This window comes from Astyanax mexicanus, chromosome 16 (assembly GCF_023375975.1).
Source record: "Astyanax mexicanus isolate ESR-SI-001 chromosome 16, AstMex3_surface, whole genome shotgun sequence".
In the NCBI taxonomy this organism is placed as follows: domain Eukaryota; kingdom Metazoa; phylum Chordata; class Actinopteri; order Characiformes; family Acestrorhamphidae; genus Astyanax; species Astyanax mexicanus.
This window is the reverse complement of record NC_064423.1, coordinates 35,743,878-35,758,539: the sequence shown is the minus strand read 5'-3', so window position 1 is coordinate 35,758,539 and position 14,662 is coordinate 35,743,878.

Sequence of the window (14,662 nt, the reverse complement as noted above, 5' to 3'; positions counted from 1 at the left end):
GACAGACATAAATCATTACATTCCTTTCTTGCAGGAGTTTAATGGAAAAATAATTATGTTTCTTGCCGAGGCATAAGTGTGTCAACTCCAAAAGTCAATCAGCAGAAAAAGATGGAACGTGGAGTGTAGAATGTGTTTGTTCATCCTCCTCCTCCTCCGTCGCTCCATTGTGCGCCAAATATAATTCCTGACAGGCTCCGCACGGTAATAACTGGAGATCCGCTCGAAAACAGCAATATTCCTCCAATTCAGCGCCGTTCAGAGAGAACAAATACTCTACAATAAACGACAAGCAAAAACACAAGAAAAGAAAAGAAAAGAAAAGAAAATGATGCAGCCGAATGAAAATAACAACAGCGCCTATCCTGTATAGTAAATTACTAAAAACTCAAAAATTCAGTGAATGCAATGAAGCATTCGTCACTATATTCACTATTCAGAAAACCAACATTCACAGCATTTATTTCAGCAAATATAATACAATCTTTTTTTTTTACCAGATTCTCCCTTAAAAGCCGGCCTATTAATGCTGTGTTCTATTCCAATTGACAACTTACTGTACACATCATATTTCTATATATTGTTCATCTACTGTATATAAAATATGTCAATCATCCTAATTAGCATTACAGCTTAATAGCAAACCCTTCAGCACAGTGAAGTGTGAATTCAGTCTGTTGGGTTTAATTACATCCACAGATTTCTGTATATTTACTATAGACAGGATTATTCCAGCCAGACTGTCCTTGGCCCAAAAGATCATCCCATAACAGCCCATTTCTCTCATTACTCTTCTCTAAACTCTCCTCTTTTTCGTCTTTCAATCTCCAGTGCAACAATTTTTCCACAGAAATGAGTCTATAAAACCTTATTCTTGGCTGGAACAGACAATGTTAATGTGTTAAAGTTACCAAGTAATTGGAGATTTAAGTCGTCTGCCCATTGCAGACTTGCGTCATTACCAATTTTTCCATCCATTTATCCATCTATCCATCTATCTATCTTCTTATTCTCTTTTTTCTGGTCAAGGGCGACCAGACATGGAAGTGAATGGAACACCTAAATCCAATGATTTAGATGGATGCGTAAATACTTTTAGTGCAATATAGGGTACAGTACCAGTCTGAACTTTGGACAGACATTCTCATTCACTGTTTTTTTTATATGGAATCACGTCGCAAACAGTAAAAAAAAAGTGTTTGTCCTCCACATTAATCTCCTGATCTAAACCTGATGAACTGAGATGGTTATTTGAGGTGATTTAATTGGGATGAGCTGGAGCTTCACAGCATGAAGGAAAAGCAGCAACTATTGTTCAGCACCTCCAGGAACTCCTTCCTTCAAGACGCTGACAAAACTTGAAAATGGTCTTCAATATTAAATTTACTATTTTAAAAATAATAAAAATAAAGAATAACAACCGTATAAAAATGAGATGAGTGTGCCCAAACTTTTGCCTGGTATTGTTTATGTAATATATTATATGATATGTGTTATGTACTGTACATATATTGCAGAAAATGTACATATACATTCATCTCTGGAAAAAATTAAGAGACTACTTCAGTTTCTGAATTAATTTAGCTATTTATAGGTTTGTGTTTGAGTAAAATGAACATTGTTGTTTTATTCTATAAACTATGGACTTTCTCCCAAATTTCAAATAAAAATATTGTCATTTAGAGCATTTATTTGGTGAAAATGAGAAATGAGAAATGGCTGAAATAACAAAAAAGATGCAGAGCTTTCAGACCTCAAATAATACAAAGAAAACAAAGTTCATATTCATAAAGTTTAGAAGTCAATTGGTTTTTAATCCCAGTTTTCATGCATCTTGGCATGTTTTCCTCCACCAGTCTTACACACTGCTTTTGGACAACTTTATGCTGCTTTACTCCTGGTGCAGAAATTCATGCAGTTCAGTTTGGTTTGATGGTTTGTGATCATCCATCTTCCTCTTGATTATATTCCAGAGGTTTTCAATTTGGTAAAATCAAAGAAAGTGGTCTCAGGTTTTTTTTGCAGAGCTGTATATTGAATTGTATGAACATATTCATACATATATACAGCATATATATGATAACACTGTTGAGTAGGTATATTTTTATGAAAAACAGGTTAGCTGCATTTTCCGCAGCGCATCATTACCAAAGGAAAACAGGCTGTGATGGTAATGACACCAGGTGTTGGCACTAACAGAGTTTTAGTTTCACCAGCAGCATCTTTTAAAGTGTTAAGAAATTAAAGTGAAATTCAAAAATAAACTTCATGAAGCTTCCTGTTTGGCTGAAACACCATGGCGTTATGAAACAATCCCAAAACAAAGGCTCTTCTCACACTTCAGATGAGGCGAGTGTGAGCTGTGAAACTGAGGCTGGAGGTGTGATCTGGCAGGGCTGCACGTCTGGCTGCATAATAGCACATGAATATGGATGACGGCATGGCGCCTGTCTCCCCCCGTACCCTTTAAGATCCAGTTTAATATTACACTTAATTTTCAGAGAGGCTTAGGATGTCAGGATGGGTTTTGCCGGGGCGGGGGAGATTACAGTAGACGAGGAAGCGGGAATGGAGTGGGGGTGGGGGGATGGGGGTGTGACGGGGTGGAATGTGAAAGATATCCAGATCTTCTTCTTGCTTGGAATGAGCATGTGATCTTGGCGTCTTGTCACATCACGTTGATTGAAATGTGTTGGCCCTGTTTGACCTCGGAGATGATATCCTGGTCACAGTGACCGAGACTGTACTGGAATGCTGCTGGAATTCAGATTTATGTGACTTTTGTCAAGGCCGTTTGACACATAGCTTTAGCAACAGCTAATATACGTGTCTTGTTAGTCACTGTCCTTTACGTACAGGTGATTCTACAATCTTAAACTGGGGGCTATTTAAAATATATAGCTCTGGAAAATAATTAGAGAGTTTCTTAGATTTTTCCAAATGTAAAACCTTGAATATAAAAAAGGGAAAGAGACATGATCACAAGCCATCAGACCAAGCTGAACTGCTTGAATTTTTTAACCAAGCAGTGTGTAAGACTGGTGGAGGAGAACATGCCAAGATGCATAAAAACTGTGATTAAAAACCAGGATTGTTCCACCAAATATTGATTTCTGAACTCATAAAACTTTATGGATATGAACTTGTTTTCTTTGCATAACTTGAGGTCTGAAAGCTCTGCATCTTTTTTGTTATTTCAGCCATTTCTTATTTTCTGCAAATAAATGCTCTAAATGACAATATTTTTATTTGGAATTTGGAGAATTTGTAGAATAAAACAACAATGTTTAATTTACTCAAACATAAACCTATAAATAGCAAAATCAGAGAAACTGATTCAGAAACTGAAGTGGTCTCTTAATTTTTTTATATATTTACATGCTTTAAAATAGTATGTATACTCAGACACATAAAGAACCATAATATTTTAATATAAAAAAAACATGTTTATTTTAAATGTTGCTTTAATTTTTTTATTTTGTATAATTGTATAATTACTCAATTTTCAAAAGAATTTATCAAAACAGTATGGTACATTAACTACATTAGTGTGTTTTACTGTGATTACTGTGATTATTCTAAATTAGTTTATCTTTTAAAATAATCATTTTCATTTTTAATGTGTTTGATTTATTTTTATTTATTTATTTGTCTAGATACATACCGATACATTTTAGATACATACTAGATACATTTTCCGATATTCTTAGTTCATTATTATTATTCATTTTATAATTTTTAATCATTCTTATCATTTTACTTTACTTTTACTATTTTTATCTTTTTCTTCATTTTTATATAAAAAAATACTTTTTATGTGTACATTTTTTATGGTCTTTTTTAGAATTTTCTGATTATTTCTTTTAACATATAAGTTTTATTCATCTATATTAAATATCAATATAAAGTTTGTATTTATTTTGTTTATTGTTTGTTACTATTTTGTTACTAATTTTTACTCATTTCTTCTTAAATGTTTTCAGTACCTTTTATACTGTAAGTGATCACCCTTTATGTACTGCTGAGAGAAAATAAAGGTTGATTTATTGATTATTTGTTTGACATTAGCTTTTTGTACAAAATCATATCAAAGTCAGATTTTATTCAACTTGCTTTAGGGCTCTGAAAAGTCTCAAAATCATGCTGGGGATTGTAGTTATGTGTGAAACAGGCCAATAAAATGCCAAAATATTAAAATGAATGGACAGAAGATATTTAAATGTAATAAACCAAACAAGCACATTGTCTCCTCTGATTGGTCAGAGCCGTCTGGCGCGGGAGTAAGAAAGTAAATATAGTTAGAAGATTTTGTTTTCCAGTGCGTATATCTGTATATCTGTGCAGTGTGAAACTGCTTTAACACAGAACACTGAAAATTGTGCTTTTAGTCACAGTGTCTTCAATTGGATGTGCAGCACAGATGTAGTAAATTGAGTGTCGTGGCTGTGAGCAGTGAACGCTTTACATACTGTGCTCTTAGTGTGTAAACAGCATGGAGCAGCAGAGACAGCATTTGTTCATAGCAGTATATTATCTGGCTAATATATCAGATTAAACTGCAGCTTATTAGCAGTTTAGCTCAATAAAAAATATATTTATTTTATTATTATTATTATTATTATTATTATTATTATTATTATTATTATTATTATTATTATTATTATTATTATTATATTAATAGCTGGGTCGGATCAAGACCAGATCATGTTACATTCTCACCACGAGCGAACTGCTCCAGAAAAATAAATCTGTGCATTGGGCGAGGCAGATTACCGTGGACGTTGGGGTCAAACTGCATGGTTGGTGTCATAATTAATTGCATTACTGATTCTAAATACATCACATTTGTTAATGCTTTAACATCAAATTCCTTAAGTTCCATGTTTTTCTTCATAGTTAGAATGAGTCCAAAGTTTTGGCTGGTACTGTATATATATAAGACTGTGACCTGTGCAAACTTAAAAATCATTGTGACAATTTTATAATATTAAATTATATATATTTTTTGCAGCAGAGAAGTTTGAAGGCAATGAATAAATATTAAATTATGATTACCTGTGGACAGAAAGTTGTACTAATTAAAGAATGAGACGTACACAAATCCACACTACTTAATTATACTTATTTCTTTTCTTCTCATCCTGTCTTTGATTTGGCGAAGTTGAAAAGAAATCAATGGCTTTATAATACCTCAGAACCGCAGACTACAGTAAGTTCTCTCAAGTTCTTTTCACAATGACGAGAGATCAATCAGTCTACTAATGTAAATCAATGAAGCAGCCCCTTATAAAATTGCGTATAAACTCTCAACAGACGCAAAATAATGCCTTCATTAAACAGTGGCGCGGACTTTGACGATCATTGCTATGCAGAAACGCTCCTCGGAGGCCCGCAAATGGACCAGAAAAAGCATTTCGCCCTTGAAACCGTGTTGGTTTAGAATTGATTGATAAGCGTTTCATGTGGAGCTTCTTTGTTCGGCAGGGGTGGAGGAGGCCGCATCTTAAATTAGCACGTTTAAAGGATGCAAAGGCAAATCTCGCTCAATTGTTCTCCGAGTTGTTAGTGAAGAAAGTGGGCAAATGCTCGTGGGAGCGGCGGGATTAGGCCGCCTCGCTCCGATCAGACGCTACGGTTTGTTTGGGCCGCTCCCGCGGGCTTCGCGGCAACCTGCAATTTGCAGAAACGTTACAGCTGTAAATGGACGCAGAATCAACAGCCTCGCCTCGCCCTGCTATCAGACAAACATTTGCCTCTGACAGCTTATGGAGAGGAAAGCGCCGGGCTGAAGGTGCAATTGCTGTGCAGATTTGTGTCTACTCATCGAGGATTACAGATGTTTGCTGTTGTGCACAGCGCTGCACAGAGACCCAGGCTTCCTCAGTGGGCCTGTTCAAGGTCAGGCTGGATCAGAAGCTGATAAATCTTTGTACTACAAAGCAAAACCTCCAGTCCCTCGAGGCTCCTGGGTGTAGAACTGTTCATACAGTTGTGTATGCTGTAGTGTTTTATCATGTAATGCCAGGTATTTTGTATGGAACCCGTGTGTGTAAGCTCTGGCATGCTGGGATGGTTGACCTTGTAAACTATAGAAGCCGCTTTTTTGATGCATCACTTGAACTAAGCTTGTATCTCACTCATTCATTCTGCAGACATTTAATCCATTACTCACAGTAGCCAAAGGTGAGAAAAGTATCTCCATTTAATGTAGGTAGACGTATAGATACTAGGGTTTAAAATACTTCTGTATTTTAAGTTGAAGTATCAACTCAAGCCTTTTACTCTTAAAGTAAAAGAGTAAAAGGAAAGGATGCCCTGGAAAGGATGCCAGGGCAGGGTCAATAACAGTATGGCAGCAAATAGAATCAACATACCAGAGAGTAGTCATGCAAAACAGGGTCATACACATAAAAACCCATCTGTTAATAAATTACATTGGCAATGAAAACAAACAATGAAGAGGGCAAAGTTAAAAAAGACAGAGGCCATAAACTAAGAAAATACGTTGTAGAAGAGCTTGCTAGCTAGATTTAATACTCAACAAGGGACAGAGCAAACAGAGGGGTATTTATACAAGACATATTAGGTGCAAAGAATCAATTACTGGGAGAGCCAGAATGCTGCAGTGTCATGTAATCAGCAGAGTCATGGAAGTCCAGTGTGAGTGCATTCTGGGAATTGGAGTCTTTGTTGTGTAGTTCATAGTCCAGAGCAGGCAGACTGACAGTATGGCTATAATGTTATATTAAAATGTTAATATTGATAAATTTGGGATGCACTAGGCTGTTCCCTGTTTCAGCTGCATATATGCCCATTTAAAATGGATGTATTTTAGAACAATGTGAATATATCAAAAAAGCTTAGTTGGGACATTTTGCTCAGGTTCTCTTGAGGTCGTTTAATTAACACCACTAGTATACAGGGGTTGGGCAATGAAACTGAAACACCTGTCCTTTTAGTGTGGGAGGTTTCATGGCTAAATTGGAGCAGCCTGGTGGCCAACCTTCATTAACTGCACATTGCACCAGTAAGAGCAGAGTGTGAAGGTTCAATAAGCAGGGTAAGAGCACAGTTCTGCTCAAAATATTGCAATGCACACAACATTATGAGTGACATACCAGAGTTCAAAAGAGGACAAATTGTTGGTGCACGTCTTGTTGGCGCATCTGTGACCAAGACAGCAAGTCTTTGTGATGCATCAAGAGCCACGGTATCCAGGGTAATGTCAGCATACCACCAAGAAGGACCAACCACATCCAACAGGATTAACTGTGGACGCTGTAAGAGGAAGCTGTCTGAAAGGGATGTTAGGGTGCTAACCCGGATTGTCTCCAAAAAACATAAAACCATGGCTGCCCAAAATCACGGCAGAATTCAATGTGCACCTCAACTCTCCTGTTTCCACCAGAACTGTCTGTTGGGACAATAAATTATTGTGCTCTAAAACCAGGTGTTTCAGTTTCATTGTCCAACCCATGTATATATAAATGCATTTTACAGTTCTTACATTCATTTCCAACCACTTTACATACTCACCTTACTGACTAGTTTTTGTCTTACTGAATGCAATCAACTCCTAACTCTAGTAAAAAGCCTTGCCTGGACAGTAGAGACAGTTACTCCAACAAAAGCAGCATAAACTCTTTTAAATACCCTGGATATTAGAGGAAACAATGAACAGGAATGAGCAGATATTCCAGTACTTTCTTCCATAAAGTATATTTCTTCTTTATTTATTCGGTAGTACATCCAGTTTCAGCCTGACTGCACTGCAGCTCTGTTTTTATTTGTTCTGTCAATCTCTATATAGAGGCAGATTTATTCTATACATTTCTTTTATGAATCAGTGATCAGAGGAACTCTGCTAGAACAGTCTATTCCTGGCACTGTACAATGAGTAAATCAAATAAATATCTGTGTATAGCAAGCCTTTTAAAAGTAGGCATGTCTGAACTCATTTGTAACACTTTTTCTGCATGTCTTAGAGAATATAATAGAGATGTATCTAAGAAATAGAATAATTCAGACAGTTTTTAGCAACAAGTCTAAAAGCTGTGAGTCTGTCATGGTATGAGGGTGTGTCAGTATACTTTTGTGATGCAGCATTAATGTGCAAAATTTCATTAATATCTTAGAGCAACAAGATAACAGGGACACCCAGGGACAATGCAAAACCACAGGCTGCATGTATTACAAAGATATGGCTTTGGAGAAATACCAGAGAGTAGTCAGGCAAAACAGGGTCATACACATAAAAACCCATCTGTTAATAAATTACATTGTCAATGAAAACAAACAATGAAGAGGGCAAAGTTAAAAAAGACAGAGGCCATAAACTAAGAAAATACGTTGTAGAAGACAAGGGACAGAGCAAACAGAGGGGTATTTATACAAGACAGATTAGGTGCAAACAATCAGTAACTGGGAGAGCCAGAATGCTGTAGTGTCATGTGATCAGCAGAGTCATGGAAGTCCAGTGTGAGTGCATTCTGGGAATTGGAGTCTTTGTTGTGTAGTTCAGAGTCCAGAGCAGGCAGACTGACAGTATGGCTATAATGTTATATTAAAATGTTAATATCGATAAATTGCAATACCACAGGCTGCATGCATTACAAAGATATGGCTTTGGAGAAATAAGATGCAGGTATTGGACTGGCCTTCCTGCATTCTTGACCTATCACCAATAGAAAATTTGTTTCTTTTTTCACCTGTACACTGATACACACTCTTACTGTTACTCCCTGCCAACAGTCTATTTTCATGCTTTGCGTGAAAATAGCAAACACACTATGGAAATGAGGTGTATTTAGGTACATTTCTGGGATATTGCTATCTTGGCAACAGAAATAACAGGTGCGCCACTGACTGATTACAACCTAGACAGATGTCAACAGTAAGACACTCATTTTTATGTTGGCAAAACAGGTGAACCGTGCATGCTCTGCACGCTTTCACCCATGCTCATCACAGAAATGAGCAGGTCATGTTTGCAGGCACAACCTTTATTTTCACTTTCAAATACATTAACCCTCATTTTGAAAGCAGCTGAGCAGTTACAATTTAACAGGATTGAAAAAAAAAAGATTTTAATCAGATTAAACCAAAAGAAGAAATGACGTTAAAAAATCTAACAGTAAAAATGGGTAAAAATGGCAAAAAAAAAAACAATAAGATTAATTTTAAAATAGCTGAAAATTAAAGCAGTGTAAATGTGATAAAAAATGTGATAATAAATGTAAGAATAGTAAATAATAAACTTTGCGGGCTCTATTTTAGTGATCTATAGATGAGACGTCAGTTGCGCACCATGCAGATGGATTTAGGGCATGTCGATGTGTCTGGTATTGTGAGGACACAAAAAAATAAGCCTTGCAGGGCTCTAAACTAATTCAATTAATTAATCATGAGTGTGCTCTCGTTGTAACGGGAAATAAACTAATCAGCTTGTCAATTATCATTCTCTTTAAAGCTCCACAAGGCAGGATTGAGATTTTGTGCTCTTGGGCTCCCCCTACAGTTGTAGAGTGTAATAAATGTTTCAGGCGGATTCGTTTCTCTTTCTCGTTTTCTGGCTTTCACAGACATATTCAGCCTCTTTCCAGCTTCTGCCAGAGTGTCTGTATGTTAGTTTGTAAAGAATGAACCAGTAGTCCTTGTAGAACTGTTAGAACTAAAGGTCGGAAAGCAGGTCGCAGTTCTCGTGAGCGTTGGTCGCGGCCGCCTCGGAAAACTTACAGAGTCTGGTTTGAGCTCAGAGGAGCTCCTGCACAGAGACGAGAGCACCGCTATTCCTCCTATTACACCTCAATGCAGCGCTGCAGTGAGTTTCAAGCTGTAATTTTACTTCTTTAAAAGGATCAAAAATCAAGAAAATCCTACCTTGTGCTGCTTTAAGCGGCAGGTGAGCTCTAACTTAGGCGCGTTCGTATCTTAACAGCAACGCTGTGTGTCTAAAACTGTTTAAAAAAGATGGTAATAAAATCAAATAAAAAGGGTGAAAGGTAATAAATCAATTAAAAGTTAAGTTAAAAGTTAATCTCAGCTAAAACTGTTTCAGGCTGCTGTCTGAAAGATAAAAAAGAGTTTAAAATGATTAATTAACACCGGTGAGTTTTTACTAGACCTGCAGTAGAAGCAGAGCTGGTAAAGGGCAGTGGGGTAAATATGCCCCACTCTTCCAGCTTCTGCATTCATAATGTCTTTCAGTGAGAAAAAAATGGGAGCACCGTACTGTACAGAACTTTTACCTCCTGGCCACCAGATAACAAAATTTACATACAGGGTCACATTGACATAACCGAGCCATGCAAAGCCTCAGAGCCTCAGGCTCAGAGTCACGAATATAAAACGCTGAGGCCCAAAAGGCCACAGCCATGGCTTTAGAAAAAGCATTTTCACTGGAGAGTGAACTGAAACGCATAGCTCCTGATTTATGTATATATGTATCTGATGGGAACTGACCTCTGCTTCACTGCATAGAGAACAGTGGGTGTTCTGAAAGCAACATTTTAAAATATTTGAGGCGAAAAAAAAAAGTTTTTTGTATTTTTAAATCATTCTTATCTCCTTATCCTCCTTATTACTGTCAGTCAAACAATGGAGGCATACTAATGAATCTGCAGTTGCTTGCATGCTAGAAACATTTTGTCCAAATGCAGCTATGTGAATAGTTTAAGTAGGTTTTAATGTTTTTTAATTTAACATTTGCACAGCAGATAAACGTAGCAAAAATCTGATATTTTTTATGATACAGCTCTGGAAAAAAATAAGAAACCACTTCAGTTTTTTTTTAATCAGTTTTTGAATTTGTTATTTAAAGGTTTATGTTTGAGTAAAATGAACATTGTTGTTTTATTCTATAAACTATGGACAACATGTTTTATTCTATAAACTATGGACAACATAATGACAAAATATGTTGTCATTTTGAGCATTTTTTTTTTGCAGAAAATGAGAAATGGCTGAAATAACAAAAAAGATTCAGAGCTTTTCAGACCTCAAATAATGCAAATAACCCTGTTTTTTAATAACAGTTTCATGCATCTTGCATGTTCTCCTCCACCAGTCTTACACTTTGCTTTTGGATAACTTTATGCAAATTCTGGTTCAAAAACGCAAGCAGTTCAGCTTGGTTTGATGGCTTGTGATCATCCATCTTCCTCTTGATTATATTCCAGAGATTTTTAATTTGGTAAAATCAAAGAAACTTATTTTTAAGTGGTCTTTTATTTTTTCCTAAAGCTGTATATATGTAAAGCTCGAAAGATGCACACAGATTCTCACTGATACAAAAATAAAACAGATAAAAATACAAAATGGGGTAATAAAGTGTCAACCAGGTACTGGTATCTTTCAAAACATTGGACTTACTAATGATTTATCCAGAGATTTTCACAGGTTTCTCCATTGACAAATCTTGGCATCATCAAGACTATGCAAGAAACCAAACACGGTGAGTCGAGTTGATGCTAAATAGCTTAATTTTGGTCTCACCTGAGCACATCATTCTCTCAAACCTTCTCTGTATCATTAAGGTGTTCATTGGCAAACTTCAAACCTGCCTGTACATGAACCTTCTTGAGCAAAGACACAACATGATCTAAATCCACTAGTGTTATTAATGGTTTTCTTGGTGATCGTGCTCCCAGCTCCCTTGAGATCATTAACATGCTCCTTATTCCTTGGTCAGAATCATCTTTACCCCATGAGGTGAGAGCTTGCATGGAGCTCTAGAGCGAGAGTGATTGACTGTTATCTTTTAGAGTGATTGTGTTTCTTCTCACCAAGCTTTTTGCTGATGTTCTCGTAGCGCATTCCAACCTTGTGCAGGTCAACACACTTGTCCATGACATCCTTTGACAGCTCTTTGGTCTTGCCCATAGTGGTGGAGATGTTTGAATGGAAGTCTTTTATACACAAGGTGAGAGTAAGAGTATATTTTTTTAAAGGAAAAGGCATTTTCACTGGAGAGTGAACTAAAATGCATAGCTCTTGATTTATGTATATATGTATCTGATGGGAACTGACCTCTGCTTCAATGCATAGAGAACAGTGAGTGTTCTGAAAGTGTATTTTGAAATAATTTTTATCTCCTCCTTATTACTGTCAATCAAAAAGTGCATGCATAAGAATGAATCTGTAGTTTGCTAGCATGCTAGAATCATTTTGTACAAATGCAGATATGTGAATAATTTGTTCTCCTCCACCAGTCTTACACACTGCTTTTGGATAACTTTATGCAACTCCTGGTGCACAAATTCAAGCAGTTCAGCTTGGTTTGATGGCTTGTGATCATCCATCTTTCTCTTGATTATATTCCAGAGGTTTTCAATTTGGTAAAATCAAAGGAACTTATTTTTAATTGGTCTCATGTTTTTTTTTCCAGAGCTGTATAATGTGTTAAGTTCGAAAGACGCTCACAGATGCTCACAGATAAAAAGGTGAAACAGATAAAAATACACGGCTAATTATATTTTGTCTTTCTATCTGTTAAAACAAACTTACAGTATTTTTATAGGCTGTTCATGACTAGGTAGGTAGGTAGGTAGGTAGGTAGGTAGGTAGGTAGGTAGGTAGGGAGGTAGGTAGGTAGGTAGAGACTGCATTGATCCCCGAGGGGAAATTCTACACATCCAGCAGCAGGTATAGTACACAAAGTTACAAAAAGATAAAATATAACGATACATATAAATACAATAAAATAAAAAATAAAATGTAAAGTATAAAAGTACAGTCTTTAGAGTGTGTGTGATGTAGAATGGAGGTAGTGCAGTTGAACACAATAGACACGAACACCAGTTGATGTGCATAAAGTGAGGATAACTGATGTCAGCCATACAGAAAGTGCAAATACACAGTTATATAATAATTTAAATTCAGCAGTGCAAAATATACGTAAACAGTAGATGAACTAGTGAGTGAACTACTAGTGCAAAATAGGGTACAACTGTAAAAATAGTGTTACAGGCTTCAGCAAGACTGAGAGTGTGTCCATAGACAGTTTGCTGTGCTGAGAGGAGTTGAACAGTCTTATGGCCTGAGGGACAAAAGACTTTCGGAGTCTGTCTGTGGAGCAAGACTGGGACAGCAGTCGGCCGCTGACTGAGCTCCTCTGCCTGGTGATGGTGCTGTGCAGAGGGTGGTGAAAATAGCTCCATACTTCAAGTTTCTAGCTCTCTAGAGTTCTTTTCCCTGACTTTTTTATGCTACATGTTAAAATAAAAATACTGGAAGAAATGTTTAGGCAGTTCAGGCTTGTTTCTCACCATCTGTGTGAAAAGGCCATTCAGGTGAATAGACGGAGGACTGAGAATACTGCTCCATTTCCTTCTATATGTGCAGACACAATGGCCTGCGCCTTATTCAGCAGTCCGGGCAGCGCTGCTAAAAGCTGTTGGTGCTTTATCAGATTTTCCGAGATACTGTGTCACTTATTCAGTTCCCCGCCAGTCTCTCCTGCCTCTCTGCTTCATTATACGGCACAGAGAGATGTGCTCTGCTGCACAATGAGGCCAACAACTGCAGTGTCAAACTACTGCGCCGGTTAGCTTGTTCAGCCGAACCCAGCTATTCAAATATTTTCTGAAGAGATTAAAATAATTATTTAATTTGGACTGAATGAGAGGCACTGGAAACAACAGACAGCATTGGGCTGATTTAAACTTTTTAATTATAATTAATATGAATAAAAGTGTACATGCATCCACACTCAGAGTTTTTATTTGCAGAAAATGAAAACAAAAATGATAACAAAAAAGATGCAGAGCTTTCAGACCTCAAATAATGCAAAGAAAACAAGTTCATATTCCTAAAGTTTTAAGAGTTCAGAAATCAATATTTGGTGGAATAACCCTGGTTTTTAATCACAGTTTTCATGCATTTTGGCATGTTCTCCTCCACCAGTCTTACACACTGCTTTTGGATTACTTTATGCCACTCCTTGTGCAGGAATTCAAGCAGTTCAGCTTGGTTTGATGATCTCCCTTTTGAGGTTTTCAATTTGGTAAATTCAAAGAAACTCATCATTTTAAAGTGATTTTTAATTTTTTTTCAGAGCTGTATGTACTGTATATGATTACTAGTGTGGTCTGATTACTATTGTGGCCTGGCACTGGGAGCTCTATCGTATACCCTGCGAAAGGTGCATCATGATGCTCATTGCTATCTTACACCCCATCAAAAGTCTATTTTCATGCCTTGTGCATGCACCGGTAAAATAGCGTCAAAGTTTAGAAATAAATCTACACTGATGGGCGTGGTGGTCTGAAAGTGAGGTGTGTTCAGGTAAATATCTTGGTAAATATGTTTCTATTTTGGTGACTTGAAATACAGGTGCACCACTGACTGATTAAAACCATGACAACAATCAACAGTCACACTAGGTCCTGCTCAATTTTAATCGAAGCATTTAATAGTTTTGGTTGGGAAGAAGATATTTTAGAAGATTTTCCCATAAGCGAAAACAAATGTGAACTCTTATCACTGTTTCCCGTGTGAAAGACATTAATCAGTTATGAAAAGCCATGAATTTGACTGTCAGTTAAAGCTGATGGTGCCTATTCTATGCCAACAAATGTACATTAATTTAAAATGACAGGTCTGTGGTGTTTTAGTATAGTGCAACATTGGCACTATACATGGGCTTGAGGCTGGAGTCCAATAC